Source organism: Triticum aestivum, chromosome 5B (assembly GCF_018294505.1).
Source record: "Triticum aestivum cultivar Chinese Spring chromosome 5B, IWGSC CS RefSeq v2.1, whole genome shotgun sequence".
Taxonomy (NCBI): Eukaryota; Viridiplantae; Streptophyta; class Magnoliopsida; order Poales; family Poaceae; genus Triticum; species Triticum aestivum.
In genome coordinates, this window is record NC_057807.1 from 291,380,238 (window position 1) to 291,396,077 (window position 15,840).

At 44.6% G+C, this 15,840-nt stretch overlaps 1 long non-coding RNA gene across 1 annotated transcript; it reads right to left on the reverse strand.

Annotated features, from left to right (window-relative positions):
- Positions 1 to 12,480: 12,480 nt before the first annotated feature.
- Positions 12,481 to 14,893, reverse strand: LOC123111456 (uncharacterized). The gene is made up of 3 exons (XR_006454446.1): positions 14,733 to 14,893; positions 14,272 to 14,426; positions 12,481 to 14,169 (listed from the first exon to the last, which is right to left on the reverse strand). It is a non-coding gene; the product is annotated as an uncharacterized lncRNA (long non-coding RNA).
- Between the last annotated feature and the right edge of the window lie 947 nt (positions 14,894 to 15,840).

Below are 15,840 nucleotides of genomic sequence, written 5' to 3' on the forward strand. Positions count from 1 at the left end.
ATTTTTCAATGAAAGACCTCGGTGAAGCTACTTATATATTGGGCATCAAGATCTATAGGGATAGATCGAGACACTTAATAGGACTTCCACAAAGCACATACCTTAACAAAGTTATGAAGAAGTTCAAAATGGATGAGTCAAAGAAAGGGTTCTTTCCTGTGTTGCAAGGTGTGAAATTGAGTCAGACTCTTTGTCCGACCAAGACAAAAGATAGAGAGAGAATGAAAGTCATTCCCTATGCCTCAGCCATAGGTTCTATAAAGTATTCCATGCTGTGTACCAGACCTCTTGCGTGTCTTGCGATGATTTTGGCAAGGGGGTACAATAGTGATCCAGGAGTGGATCACTGGACATCGGTCAAAATTATCCTTAGTTACCTAAGAGGACTATGGAAATGTTTCTCGGTTATGGAGGTGATAAAGAGTTCATCATAAAGGGTTACGTCGATGCAAGATTTAACACTGATTCGGATTACTCTGAATCTCAATCTGGATACGTATTGAAAGTGGGAGCAATTAGCTAGAGTAGCTCCATGTAGAGCATTGTAGACATAGAAATTTGCAAAATACATACAGATCTGAATGTTGAATGTGGCAGACACGTTAACTAAACCTCTCTCACAAGAAAAACATGGTCACACCTTAGTACTCTTTGGGTGTTAATCACATGGCTATATGAACTAGATTATTGACTCTAATAATCTCTTTGGGTGTTAGTCACATGGCAATGTGAACTATGGGTGTTAATCACATGGCGATGTGAACTAGATTATTGACTCTAATGCAAGTGGGAGACTGGTGGAAATATGCCCTAGAGGCAATAATAAAATGGTTATTATTATATTTCCTTAATCATGATAAAGGTTTATAATTCATGCTAGAATTGTATTAACCAGAAACTTAAATACATGTGTGGATACATAAACAAATACCGTGTCCCTAGTGAGCCTCTACTAGACTAGCTCGTTGATCAAAAGATGGTTAAGGTTTCCTAACCATAGACATGAGTTGTCATTTGATAATAGGATCACATCATTAGGGGAATGATGTGATGGACAAGACCCATCTGTTAGCTTAGCATATGATCGTTCAGTTTATCGCTACTGCTTTCTTAATGCCAAATACATGTTTCTTTAACCATGAGATCATGCAACTCCCGGATACCGAAGGAATACCATGTGTGCTATCAAACATCACAACGTAACTGGGTGATCATAAAGATGCTCTACAGGTATCTCCGAAGGTGTCTGTTGAGTTGGTGTGAATCGAGATTGGGATTTGTCACTCCATAGCGGAGAGGTATCTCTGGGCCCTCTTGGTAATACACATCACAAGAAGCTTGCAAGAAAAGTAACTAAGGAGTTAGTTGCAAGCTAATGTATTACGAAATGAGTAAAGAGACTTGCCGGTAATGAGAATGAACTAGGTATAGAGATACCGACAATCGAATCTCGGGCAAGTAACATACCGACAGACAAAGGGAATTACATATGTTGTCATAAAGGTTCAACCGATAAAATATCTTCATGGAATATGTAGGAATCAATATGGGCATCTAGGTCCCACTATTGGTTATTGACTGGAGAGATGTCTCGGTCATGGCTACATAATTCCCAAACCCACAGGGTCGCACGCTTAACGTTCATTGACGCTAGATTAATATTGGGATATTTTTTGAGTGGTAACCTAATGTTGTTCGGAATCCCGGATGAGATCTCGGACGTCATGAGGAGTCTCGGAATGGTTGAGAGGTAAATATTTATACATGGGAAGTCATATTTTGGGTTCCGGAAAAAGGTGCACTTTTTTGGGTATTGTACCGGGAAGGTTCCGGAGGGGTCCAGAAGTCCGCAAGTGGGTCCACCACGACCCAAGGGCTAGCATGGTCTGCGGGGAGGTACCCTGGCCTTATTGGGCTAGGCACACCAAGTCCTCAAAAGCCCATGTGGCTAGGGAAGCCAAAAAAAGGAACGAGTCCTAGTAGGAATAGGATTGGACTTGGAGTCCAAGTCCTCTGCCCCTTAGTTGCGCCCTAGGGCTTGGAGGGGCTGTTTCCCACGCCCCTCCACCTATATAGAGGGTAGGGGGCACCCCAAGAGGACAAACCATGCCCTTGGCACCCCTCTCTCTCCCGTTACTCCGTAGTTCCACTGCCTCGTCTCGGCGACGCTTAGCGAAGCGCTGTAGGTGCTCCATGTTGGGGAACGTTGCAGAAAATTAAAAAATTTCCTACGGTCTCACCAAGATCCATCTATGAGTTCATTTAAGCAACGAGTCATGGGAGAGGGATTGCATCCACATACCACTTGTAGATCGCGTGCGGAAGCGTTCAAGGGAACGGTGATGATGGAGTCGTACTCGCCGTGATTCAAATCACAGATGACCAAGTGCTGAACGGACAGCACCTCCGCATTCAACACACGTACGATACGGACGACGTCTCCTCCTTGATCCAGCAAGGGGGAAGGAGAGGTTGAGGAAGAAGGCTCCAGCAGCAGCACGACGGCGTGATGATGGTGGTGAGGCAGTACTCCGACAGGGCTTCGCCAAGCGCTCAACGGAGGAGGAGAGGTGTGGGGGAGGGGAGGGGCTGCGCCTTGGATTAGGTATTCAGCCCTCCCCTCACCCCTCTATTTATAGGGGAAGGGGGAAGGGGGCCGGCCCCCTCTAGATGAGATCTAGAGGGGGGGGGCGGCCAGGGAGGGGGCTTGCCCCCCAAGCAAAGGGGGTGCGCCCCCTTTAGGGTTCCCCCCCCCCCAACCCTAGGCGCATGGGCCCAAGGGGGGCGCCCAGCCCTCCAGGGGCTGGTTCCCTGCCCCATGCGGCCCATGTGTCCCACCAAGAGGGGTGTCCCCTCCCGGTGGACCCCCGGAACCCCTCCGGTGGCCCCGGTACAATACCGATATGCCCCCGAAACTTTCCGGTGTCCGCATGACAACTTCCCATATATAAATCTTTACCTCCAGACCCTTCCAGAACTCCTCGTGACGTCCGGGATCTCATCCGGGACTCCGAACAACATTCGGTTATCACATACAAGTCTTCCTTATAACCCTAGCGTCACCGAACCTTAAGTGTGTAGACCCTACGGGTTCGGGAGACACGTAGACATGACCGAGATGGCTCTCCAGTCAATAACCAACAGCGGGATCTGGATACCCATGTTGGCTCCCACATGCTCCTCGATGATGTCATCGGATGAACCACGATGTCGAGGATTCAATCAACCCCGTATGCAATTCCCTTTGTCAATCGGTACGTTACATGCCCGAGACTCGATCGTCGGTATCCAAATACCTCGTTCAGTCTCGTTACCGGCAAGTCACTTTACTCATACCGTAATGCATGATCCCGTGACCAAACACTTGGTCACTTTGAGCTCATTATGATGATGCATTACCGAGTGGGCCCAGAGATACCTCTCCGTCATACGGAGTGACAAATCCCAGTCTCGATCCATGTCAACCCAACAGACACTTTCGGAGATACCTGTAGTGCACCTTTATAGTCACCCAGTTACGTTGTGACGTTTGGTACACCCAAAGCACTCCTACGGTATCCGGGAGTTACACGATCTCATGGTCTAAGGAAGAGATACTTGACATTCGAAAAGCTCTAGCAAAACGAACTACACGATCTTGTGCTATGCTTAGGATTGGGTCTTGTCCATCACATCATTCTCCTAATGATGTGATCCCGTTATCAACGACATCCACATGTCCATAGTCAGGAAACCATGACTATCTGTTGATCAACGAGCTAGTCAACTAGAGGCTTACTAGGGACGTATTGTGGTCTATGTATTCACACGTGTATTACGATTTCCGGATAATACAATTATAGCATGAATAAAAGACAATTATCATGAACAAGGAAATATAATAATAATGCTTTTATTATTGCCTCTAGGGCATATTTCCAACAGCCTCCCACTTGCAGTAGAGTCAATAATCTAGTTACATTGTGATGAATCGAACACCCATAGAGTTCTGGTGTTGATCATGTTTTGCTCGCGAGAGAGGTTTAGTCAACGGATCTGCGACATTCAGATCCGTATGTAATTTGCAAATATCTATGTCTCCATCTTGAACATTTTCACGGATGGAGTTGAAGCGACGCTTGATGTGCCTGGTCTTCTTGTGAAACCTGGGCTCCTTGGCAAGGGAAATAGCTCCAGTGTTGTCACAGAAGAGTTTGATCGGCCCCGACGCATTGGGTATGACTCCTAGGTCGGTGATGAACTCCTTCACCCAAATTGCTTCATGCGCTGCCTCCGAGGCTACCATGTACTCTGCTTCACATGTAGATCCCGCCATGACGCTCTGCTTGCAGCTGCACCAGCTTACTGCTCCACCATTCAACATATACACGTATCCGTTTTGTGACTTAGAGTCATCCAGATCTGTGTCAAAGCTAGCGTCGACGTAACCCTTTACGATGAGCTCTTTGTCACCTCCATAAACGAGAAACATGTCCTTTGTCCTTTTCAGGTACTTCAGGATATTCTTGACCGCTGTCCAGTGTTCCTTGCCGGGATTACTTTGGTACCTTCCTACCAAACTTATGGCAAGGTTTACATCAGGTCTGGTACACAGCATCGCATACATAATAGATCCTATGGCTGAGGCATAGGGGATGACGCTCATCTCTTCTTTATCTTTTGCCGTGGTCGGGCATTGAGCCGAGCTCAATCTCACACCTTGTAGTACAGCCAAGAACCCTTTCTTGGACTGTTCCATTTTGAACTTCTTCAAAATCTTATCAAGGTATGTGCTTTGTGAAAGACATATGAGGCGTCTCGATCTATCCCTATAGATCTTGATGCCTAATATGTAAGCAGCTTCTCCAAGGTCCTTCATTGAAAAACACTTATTCAAGTAGGCCTTTATGTTGTCCAAGAATTCTATATCATTTCCCATCAAAAGTATGTCATCTACATATAATATGAGAAATGCTACAGAGCTCCCACTCACTTTCTTGTAAACGCAGGCTTCTCCATAAGTCTGCATAAACCCAAACGCTTTGATCATCTCATCAAAGTGAATGTTCCAACTCCGAGATGCTTGCACCAGCCCATAAATGGATCGCTGGAGCTTGCATACTTTGTTAGCATTCTTAGGATCGACAAAACCCTCCGGCTGCATCATATACAGTTCTTCCTTAAGATGCCCGTTAAGGAATGCCGTTTTGACGTCCATCTGCCATATCTCATAATCATAGTATGCGGCAATTGCTAACATGATTCGGACGGACTTAAGCTTCGCTACGGGAGAGAAAGTCTCATCATAGTCAATCCCTTGAACTTGCCGATAACCCGTAGCGACAAGTCGAGATTTATAGATGGTGACATTACCATCCGCGTCCGTCTTCTTCTTAAAGATCCATTTGTTTTCTATCGCTCGCCGATCATCGGGCAAGTCAGTCAAAGTCCATACTTTGTTTTCATACATGGATTCTATCTCGGATTTCATGGCTTCTAGCCATTTGTTGGAATTTGGGCCCGCCATCGCTTCTTCATAGTTCGAAGGTTCACCGTTGTCTAACAACATGATTTCCAGGACAGGGTTGCCATACCACTCTGGTGTGGAACGTGTCCTTGTGGACCTACGAAGTTTAGTAGTAACTTGATCAGAAGTACCTTGATCATCATCATTAATTTCCTCTCCGGTCCGTGTAGGCATCACAGGAACGTTTTCCTGCGCTGCACTACTTTCCGGTTCAAGAGGTAGTACTTCATCGAGTTCTACTTTCCTCCCACTTACTCCTTTCGAGAGAAACTCTTTTTCCAGAAAGGATCCGTTCTTGGCAACAAAGATCTTGCCCTCGGATCTTAAGTAGAAGGTATACCCAATGGTTTCCTTAGGGTATCCTATGAAGACGCATTTTTCCGACTTGGGTTCGAGCTTTTCAGGTTGAAGTTTCTTGACATAAGCATCGCATCCCCAAACTTTTAGAAACGACAGCTTAGGTTTCTTCCCAAACCATAATTCATACGGTGTCGTCTCAACGGATTTAGACGGTGCCCTATTTAAAGTGAATGTAGTTGTCTCTAGAGCGTATCCCCAAAATGATAGCGGTAAATCGGTAAGAGACATCATAGATCGCACCATATCCAATAGAGTGCGATTACGACGTTCGGACACACCGTTACGCTGAGGTGTTCCAGGCGGCGTGAGCTGTGAAACGATTCCACATTTTCTTAAGTGTGTACCAAATTCGTGACTTAAATATTCTCCTCCACGATCCGATCGTAAGAACTTTATCTTTCGGTCACGTTGATTCTCTACTTCACTCTGAAATTCCTTGAACTTTTCAAAGGTCTCAGACTTGTGTTTCATCAAGTAGACATACCCATATCTACTAAAGTCATCAGTGAGAGTGAGAACATAACAATATCCTCCGCGAGCCTCAACGCTCATTGGACCACACACATCAGTATGTATGATTTCCAACAAGTTGGTTGCTCGCTCCATTGTTCCGTAGAACAGAGTCTTGGTCATTTTGCCCATGAGGCATGGTTCGCATGTGTCAAATGATTCATAATCGAGAGACTCTAAAAGTCCATCAGCATGGAGCTTCTTCATGCGCTTGACACCAATGTGACCAAGGCGGCAGTGCCACAAGTATGTGGGACTATCGTTATCAACTTTACATCTTTTGGTATTCACGCTATGAATATGTGTAACATTACGTTCGAGATTCATTAAGAATAAACCATTGACCACCGGGGCATGACCATAAAACATATCTCTCATATAAATAGAATAACCATTATTCTTAGATTTAAATGAGTAGCCATCTCGTATCAAACGAGATCCAGATACAATGTTCATGCTCAAACTTGGCACTAAATAACAATTATTGAGGTTTAAAACTAATCCTGTAGGTAAATGTAGAGGTAGCGTGCCGATGGAGATCACATCGACCTTGGAACCATTCCCGACGCGCATCGTCACCTCGTCCTTCGCCAGTCTCCGCTTATTCCGCAGCTCCTGCTGTGAGTTACAAATGTGAGCAACGGCACCGGTATCAAATACCCAGGAGTTACTACGAGTACTGGTAAGGTACACATCAATTACATGTATATCAAATATACCTTTAGTGTTGCCGGCCTTCTTGTCTGCTAAGTATTTGGGGCAGTTCCGCTTCCAGTGACCCTTCCCCTTACAATAAAAGCACTCAGTCTCAGGCTTGGGTCCATTCTTTGACTTCTTCCCGGCAACTGGCTTACTGGGCGCGGCAACATCTTTGCCGTCCTTCTTGAAGCTCTTCTCACCCTTTCCCTTCTTGAACTTAGTGGTCTTATTAACCATCAACACTTGATGTTCTTTCTTGATTTCAACCTCTGCTGACTTCAGCATTGAGAATACTTCAGGAATGGTCTTCACCATCCCCTGCATATTGTAGTTCAACACAAAGCTCTTGTAGCTCGGTGGGAGCGACTGAAGGATTCTGTCAATGACCGCCTCTTCCGGGAGATTGATCTCCAACTGGGACAGGTGGTTGTGCAACCCAGACATTTTGAGTATGTGCTCACTGACAGAACTGTTTTCCTCCATCTTACAACTATAGAACTTGTCGGAGACTTCATATCTCTCGACCCGGGCATGAGCTTGGAAAACCATTTTCAGCTCCTCAAACATCTCATATGCTCCGTGCTTCTCAAAACGCTTTTGGAGCCCCGGTTCTAAGCTGTAAAGCATGCCGCACTGAACGAGGGAGTAATCATCAGCGCGTGATTGCCAAGTGTTCATAACGTCTTGGTTCTCTGGGATGGGTGCTTCACCTAGTGGTGCATCTAGGACATAATCTTTCTTGGCTGCTATGAGGATGATCCTCAGGTTCCGGACCCAGTCCGAATAGTTGCTGCAATCATCTTTCAGCTTGGTTTTCTCTAGGAATGCGTTGAAGTTCATGTTGACATGAGCGTTGGCCATTTGATCTACAAGACATATTTTGCAAAAGTTTTAGACTAAGTTCATGATAATTAAGTTCATCTAATCAAATTATTTAATGAACTCCCACTCAGATTAGACAGCCCTCTAGTCATCTAAGTGTTACACGATCCGAGTCGACTAGGCTGTGTCCGATCATCACGTGAGACGGACTAGTCATCATCGGTGAACATCTCCATGTTGATCGTATCTTCCATACGACTCGTGTTCGACCTTTCGGTCTCTGTGTTCCGAGGCCATGTTTGTACATGCTAGGCTCGTCAAGTTAACCCTAAGTGTTCTGCATGTGTAAATCTGTCTTACACCCGTTGTATGTGAACGTAAGGATCTATCACACCTGATCATCACGTGGTGCTTCGAAACGACGAACTTTAGCAACGGTGCACAGTTAGGGGGAACACTTTCTTGAAATTATTATAAGGGATCATCTTATTTACTACCGTCGTTCTAAGTAAACAAGATGCATAAACATAATAAACATCACATGCAATTATATAATAGTGACATGATATGGCCAATATCATATAGCTCCTCTGATCTCCATCTTCGGGGCTCCATGATCATCTTCGTCACCGGCATGACACCATGATCTCCATCATCATGATCTCCATCATCGTGTCTTCATGAAGTTGTCACGCCAACGACTACTTCTACTTCTATGGCTAACGCGTTTAGCAATAAAGTAAAGTAATTTACATGGCGTTCTTCAATGACACGCAGGTCATACAAAAAATAAAGACAACTCCTATGGCTCCTGCCGTTTGTCATACTCATCGACATGCAAGTCGTGATTCCTATTACAAGAACATGATCTCATACATCACAATATATCATTCATCATTCATCACAACTTCTGGCCATGTCACATCACATGACAATTGCTGCAAAAACAAGTTAGACGTCCTCTAATTGTTGTTGCATCTTTTACGTGGCTGCAATTGGGTTCTAGCAAGAACGTTTTCTTACCTACGAATAACCACAACGTGATTTTGTCAACTTCTATTTACCCTTCATAAGGACCCTTTTCATCTAATCCGCTCCAACTAAAGTAGGAGAGACAGACACCCGCTAGCCACCTTATGCAACTAGTGCATGTCAGTCGGTGGAACCTGTCTCACGTAAGCGTACGTGTAAGGTCGGTCCGGGCCGCTTCATCCCACAATACCGCTGAAGCAAGAAAATACTAGTAGCGGCAAGCAAGTTGACAAGATCTACGCCCACAACAAAATTGTGTTCTACTCGTGCAATAGAGAACTACGCATAGACCTAGCTCATGATGCCACTGTTGGGGAACGTTGCAGAAAATTAAAATTTTTCCTACGGTTTCACCAAGATCCATCTATGAGTTCATCTAAGCAACGAGTCATGGGAGAGGGATTGCATCTACATACCACTTGTAGATCGCGTGCGGAAGCGTTCAAGGGAATGGTGATGATGGAGTCGTACTCGCCATGATTCAAATCACCGATGACCAAGTGCTGAACGGACAGCACCTCCGCGTTTAACACACGTACGGTACGGACGACGTCTCCTCCTTCTTGATCCAGCAAGGGGGAAGGAGAGGTTGAGGAAGAAGGCTCCAGCAGCAGCACGACGGCGTGATGATGGTGGAGAGGCGGTACTCCGACAGGGCTTCGCCAAGCGCTCAACGGAGGAGGAGAGGTGTAGGGGAGGGGAGGGGCTGCGCCTTGGATCAGGTATTCAGCCCTCCCCTCACCCCTCTATTTATAGGGAAGGGGGAAGGGGGCCAGCCCCCTCTAGATGAGATCTAGAGGGGGGGGCGGCCAGGGAGGGGGCTTGCCCCCCAAGCAAAGGGGGTGCGCCCCCTTTAGGGTTCCCCCCCCCCCCAACCCTAGGCGCATGGGCCAAAGGGGGGGCGCCCAGCCCTCCAGGGGCTGGTTCCCTGCCCCATGCGGCCCATGTGGCCGACCAAGAGGGGTGGCCCCTCCCGGTGGACCCCCGAAACCCCTCCGGTGGCCCCGGTACAATACCGATATGCCCCCGAAACTTTCCGGTGTCCGCATGACAACTTCCCATATATAAATCTTTACCTCCGCACCCTTCCGGAACTCCTCGTGACGTCCGGGATCTCATCCGGGACTCCGAACAACATTCGGTAATCACATACAAGTCTTCCTTATAACCCTAGCGTCACCGAACCTTAAGTGTGTAGACCCTACAGGTTCGGGAGACACGTAGACATGATCGAGACGGCTCTCCGGTCAATAACCAACAGCGGGATCTGGATACTCATGTTGGCTCCACATGCTCCTCGATGATGTCATCGGATGAACCACGATGTCGAGGATTCAATCAACCCCGTATGCAATTCCCTTTGTCAATCGGTACGTTACATGCCCGAGACTCGATCGTCGGTATCCCAATACCTCGTTCAGTCTCGTTACCGGCAAGTCACTTTACTCGTACCGTAATGCATGATCCCGTGACCAAACACTTGGTCACTTTGAGCTCATTATGATGATGCATTACCGAGTGGGCCCAGAGATACCTCTCCGTCATATGGAGTGACAAATCCCAGTCTCGATCCGTGTCAACCCAACAGACACTTTCGGAGATACCTGTAGTGCACCTTTATAGTCACCCAGTTACGTTGTGACGTTTGGTACACCCAAAGCACTCCTACGGTATCCGGTAGTTACACGATCTCATGGTCTAAGGAAGAGATACTTGACATTCGAAAAGCTCTAGCAAAACGAACTACACGATCTTGTGCTATGCTTAGGATTGGGTCTTGTCCATCACATCATTCTCCTAATGATGTGATCCCGTTATCAACGACATCCAAATGTCCATAGTCAGGAAACCATGACTATCTGTTGATCAACGAGCTAGTCAACTAGAGGCTTACTAGGGACGTATTGTGGTCTATGTATTCACACGTGTATTACGATTTCCGGATAATACAATTATAGCATGAATAAAAGACAATTATCATGAACAAGGAAATATAATAATAATGCTTTTATTATTGCCTCTAGGGCATATTTCCAACACTCCACCACCACCACGATGCCGTCGTGTTGGTTGTGATCCCATCTACTTATCCTCTCCCGCTTGCTGGATTTAGAAGGAGGAGATGTCATCGAGCCACACATGTGCTAAAATCGGAGGTGTCGTTCGTTCGGCACTAGATCGGTTGGATTGTGATCGGATCGCAAAGAGTAGGACTACATCAACCACGTGATAAACGCTTCCGCCTAGCGATCTACAAGGGTATGTATATGCTCTCCCCCTCTCGTAGCTATGCATCTCCATGGATAGATCTGGTTGTGACGTTCCCCATCATGGATTGGTTGATTGGATAAGCGAGTGTAAGTTTGCGGGGTCCACCATCCATGTTCAAAGAGATTGTACGGGTTCCAAGGGATTGTTTTCATGTCTATTTTTGTGTCATTATGGGCTCTGGCTTAACTAAATAAGTTGCAAGGACCTGACCTCGTATGAACAGCAGATGTAGGTGTGATATGTTGTGTGGGTCATACAAGGTGGGCTCAGGAAACTACTTCCCAAAGGCTTCATCTTGGTATTCCTAGGTACTTAACACCTCGAGTTTAGCAAGTGGTATCAAGTAGGTCATGCAGGCAAAGTAAACAAATCTCTCGAGAGTGTAAAATTTTATCATGATTAGCCGCGTACTTGGTTATGGACAACTTTGAGAAACTTGGCCAGGAACTGTTGGGAAGATCTCATCACCATAATTTTCCTAACTACAATTTGTTGTGTTGAACAAGGGAATATGATCTCTGTTGGAAGCAAGCAATGGTAAAGGACTTCCATTCGGATTGATCCAATGGGCTAGAGTTACTGTTGAGCCAGTGTACACAATATATTAGAGTAGATCCACCTATCACAAGTTAGGATAAAACTACTTTGCTTTGTGCAAAACAAAACACAAACCTCCGCTTACCCCAAATTGCACGTAGGCGACGTAGGTCTATTATAATCTTCATTGTAATACTTACCAGTATAATCAATGTATTGACCATTGTGGCCGCAAAGCATTATGTTGCAGGGGACTAGTAAGAGGGGTGATGTTTACTTAGGGTCACAAATCTCCCCTCGACCTGGTTCGCTTATGGCGTAGGTGGGGTTCTTTAGAGTTTACTAGATCATTGATGGCGCGCGTTGCTGCGCCCGTCCATTTTATCAATAGAATGGTAAAAATTTTAATAGTATATATGATTCCACAAAACACGGTAGAGTAGTACTTCTAGGATAAACAACGTAAAATAACACGCTGAACCATATATCTGCAGATGTAAGTTGAATCATAGAATCTGTTCGCACACTCATTCATTTTGATAAAAGGGTAATATAAATATATTTTTAAACTTCTTAAGTATAATTATATAAAAAATAATGGTAGTACAATATGTATACTCGACATATGCATTCACTAAAAAATACAATATTTTTAATAGTTGGTCCATAATAAACTGACGACATACAAGCGATAACAGTACGGCCAAAGAAATACATTGTACACAAGGGAGCTACTTTACCCATTCTCTTGAAAATGGGAATAAATTGGAAAGAGCGCTGACATACAACTTTATACTGAGGTAGACACGAGTCGAATTAGAAAGCTCGTAGGAGTTGTCAATCACACTTACTTTACATCTTTTCAAATTTGTTGCGGTATCAAAAGGTAACGAATTAGGTTAGTGAGGGCATGTCAAAATATTATATGTGACAGTAGGCTGTTTCCTAGCAAAAAACAACTTTTAGAAGAAGAAAGACCTTGTATGCAAGTAGCCTAGAACATTGACTGAATGCCAATATTTGCAACAGTCAAGAAACCTCATAAAATATGAAGATACTTTTTTTTCTAGTTGTGGGCTGTGGCTACAAACAAATGGTACCAGGTAAAGCAACGACATACGTAATCCCTTGTTCCCATGGAAATGGTTAGAATTTTTTTAAATCTGATCAGTTATAATTTTCTCCCCAAAAGCTAGCAGGCCATGGAGTAATCTAATCACCAATTAAGACCATCAGATTTAGTACAGTTAATGGTAAGATAACATATCTGGTAATGAAAAAGTGTGTCATTTTCCCATGATCAGATAATACTATCATACAGAAAATGATTTGACATCCTAGACAGACCACAAATAAAAATTTCCAAACCAGTTTAGTACTTACAGAGAAACACATGTCTGGAGGCGATGAAAAGGTCTCTTGGAAAATAGGATTATCTTGTGAATTCAACCTTTGAGGAAACAAATGAAATATAAACAGAAAACTTAAATTCAAACTTACTGATTACATATGATATTTCTATCCAAATTGTACTATACAAGGTAAAATCATACCAAGGTCACTGAGATAGCTCCACCAAAACATATGTTTTGCAATATTGGCAAGTAACATAAGGTGGGACAATAGTGCATAACAAATACATGGAACAACAATAACAATCCATAGTTCAATTAAAAAAATTGTCAAAATTATGAAAGTCAAACTAAAAGAAGGTACCCAACTGAATATTGTACAGATGCATTCATTATTTGTGATAGTGGGTAACCTAGTTTCAGATCCCTTCAAAAGTTAATTAGTGAAAACTTCTAAACATAGCTTTACTGTGTTAGAAAAGGTGGCTCGTTTTCAAGTAAAGGAAATTTAACTCATGAAAAAATGTTGATAATATAAGTTGCAGTATAAGACAGAAATTTAATTACAAAATATATATACCAAATTCTTGCCAGTTTATTTTTAAGGGCTTTGAGTGAAAGGTTGCATATTTGACTTTTCAGGTACATTGTTACCTGCAAGCGGAGCATAAGAAAAACCAAAAATATTTCAATTAAGTGATGTTAGTAGGATTACCAAATTATAGAGCTAAGAAGCTTGGAATAACTAATACTTGAATGGGGATGAAAAATAACCCTATGGCATCCATGCTACTATGACGACTATTAATTTCCATTCTCGTGAGATGCCCCATTGTCAGTTGCACATATTAATTTTAGTTTTAGTCACATGTCACATGGGAGAGAACCAAGTATGTGAACATTTCGAAATAGAGATATTGGGTATAGATGAAGAGGAAGCTGCTCAATGTACAGAATCGTCTGGAGCATCTGCCCGTCTCCTCTCAGATCCTCTCTCCAGTGGTGACTCAGGCAGTACAGGCGCGCGCCTGCCAGTCTACAAATATGCTCAAATCAGTTGACCACCGCCAACAACATTAGCTGTATGTACAAATTAGATTGGAAGGATGTCAGGACAAAGAATTTTTTTGGTGGAAGAAGGATTCGTACATGAAACGGAAACGGAAAGAAATATAGGGGGACCTGATGTACTGTTGTTGCCCATACACATGTCCTCTCTTGTACAGTGCCCTCCATCACCTCCAATCTGAATTCTGCAGAGCACCAATAGAGGCCCGACCTCCTTGTGCAGTTGCTGGAGCACCATGGAGAAGAACAGGTTGCCCACAAAGAGTTCCCTGTACTAAGAAAAAGTGTGGAAGATTGAATTAAAATAGGCGTTGATCCACCGTCGTCGGCTAGGAGCAGGATGAGACGTCATCCGTCACCGGCGCCGTTGCCGCCAGAGCTATGCATGTGGAGATGTGTCCCAAAGACCAGTGGCCCTTGCCGCACGCTCGCCCCGCCCAGGACTACCTGGAAACCTAGCACGGTTTTCATCGCCGCAACCTCAGCGGAGGCATCGCCGGCTCGTTTCCGCTGCCGCCAGCTCGGTTAGGGATTCTCAGGGCCTGATAGAGAAGGGGGAGGATGAGCGAACTGACCTGGATGCAGCCGCTCTAGCACCGGATCCCCTCCGGCGCCTCGCCTTGGCTGGATCCCCTGGACCGCCGGTGGCCTCGCACGGTCGCACCCGTCTTATCAACTCCCTTGAGCGCTAGATCCCTCACGACGGCTGGCATCCGCTCGACCCCCTCGACCACCAGTTCCGCTAGCGTCGCCTCCTCGGCTACAGATGATATAATGGGCCATTGAAGCCCAGTCAACGACAGGCCTCCAAAAAAATTTCCAGAATAGCTGCCATTAGGACAGGCGGCCCAGTCGCAGTAAACTGGCGCTGAAACATGATCTGACGGCCATAAACAATCTGAATCTGTAATCCAACGGTCAAAATGACTGAGGGCGTGAGAGAGCTCGCTTTAGGATCGGTTATACTGTCCTAAATTTGTGTTCCCGTTGTAATGCTACTTATTTGGACTAGCCTTGGGCTAGAGTTGGACAATATTATTTTGGATCCTTGCGATGTACTAGAATAATGCATTTCTGTTTGGTATTATCGATACCGTGTATCCTGGTAACTGTCCTGGGGCTGGTGTGTTAAGCATGGAGGCCTAAACCTTATCAAGTTGGTCGTTACACATCTTCTGTATGATGGGAGTCCTGCATCAGCTCATCAATTCCACTAATCACGTCAATATCATGTGTAATGTTCAACACATTTTCCCCTCTGTCACCACCATGTGCATTTATATGTTCACCATGTTTACTCCAACATGCATATCCCAACATGAATCCCCTCTTGATCAAATGTGTCTGGATCTCTGTAGTGCTTTTAATATTTTTGCAATTTTCAGACACGAAACATAGGTAAAATGTCCCTTTCCCTTCCCTTCTCAATCTATCTTGATCGGCTGTTTCCAAAAAACCTAACAACCCATCCTTGAACTCATTTCTCAAACGGTTCTCGGTGTATATCCAAGCTCGATCCATGCCTGCAACATAACAAAAGCACCACATTAATAACCTACTATTACAAGAAAGTATATGTGCATCATAATTATATAATTAACATAGTAGCACATATTTTTATTTTACTCTTCATTAACTTTGTTTTACAACAATTCTTTGTAAACTTTGCCCAACGTTGTAGTC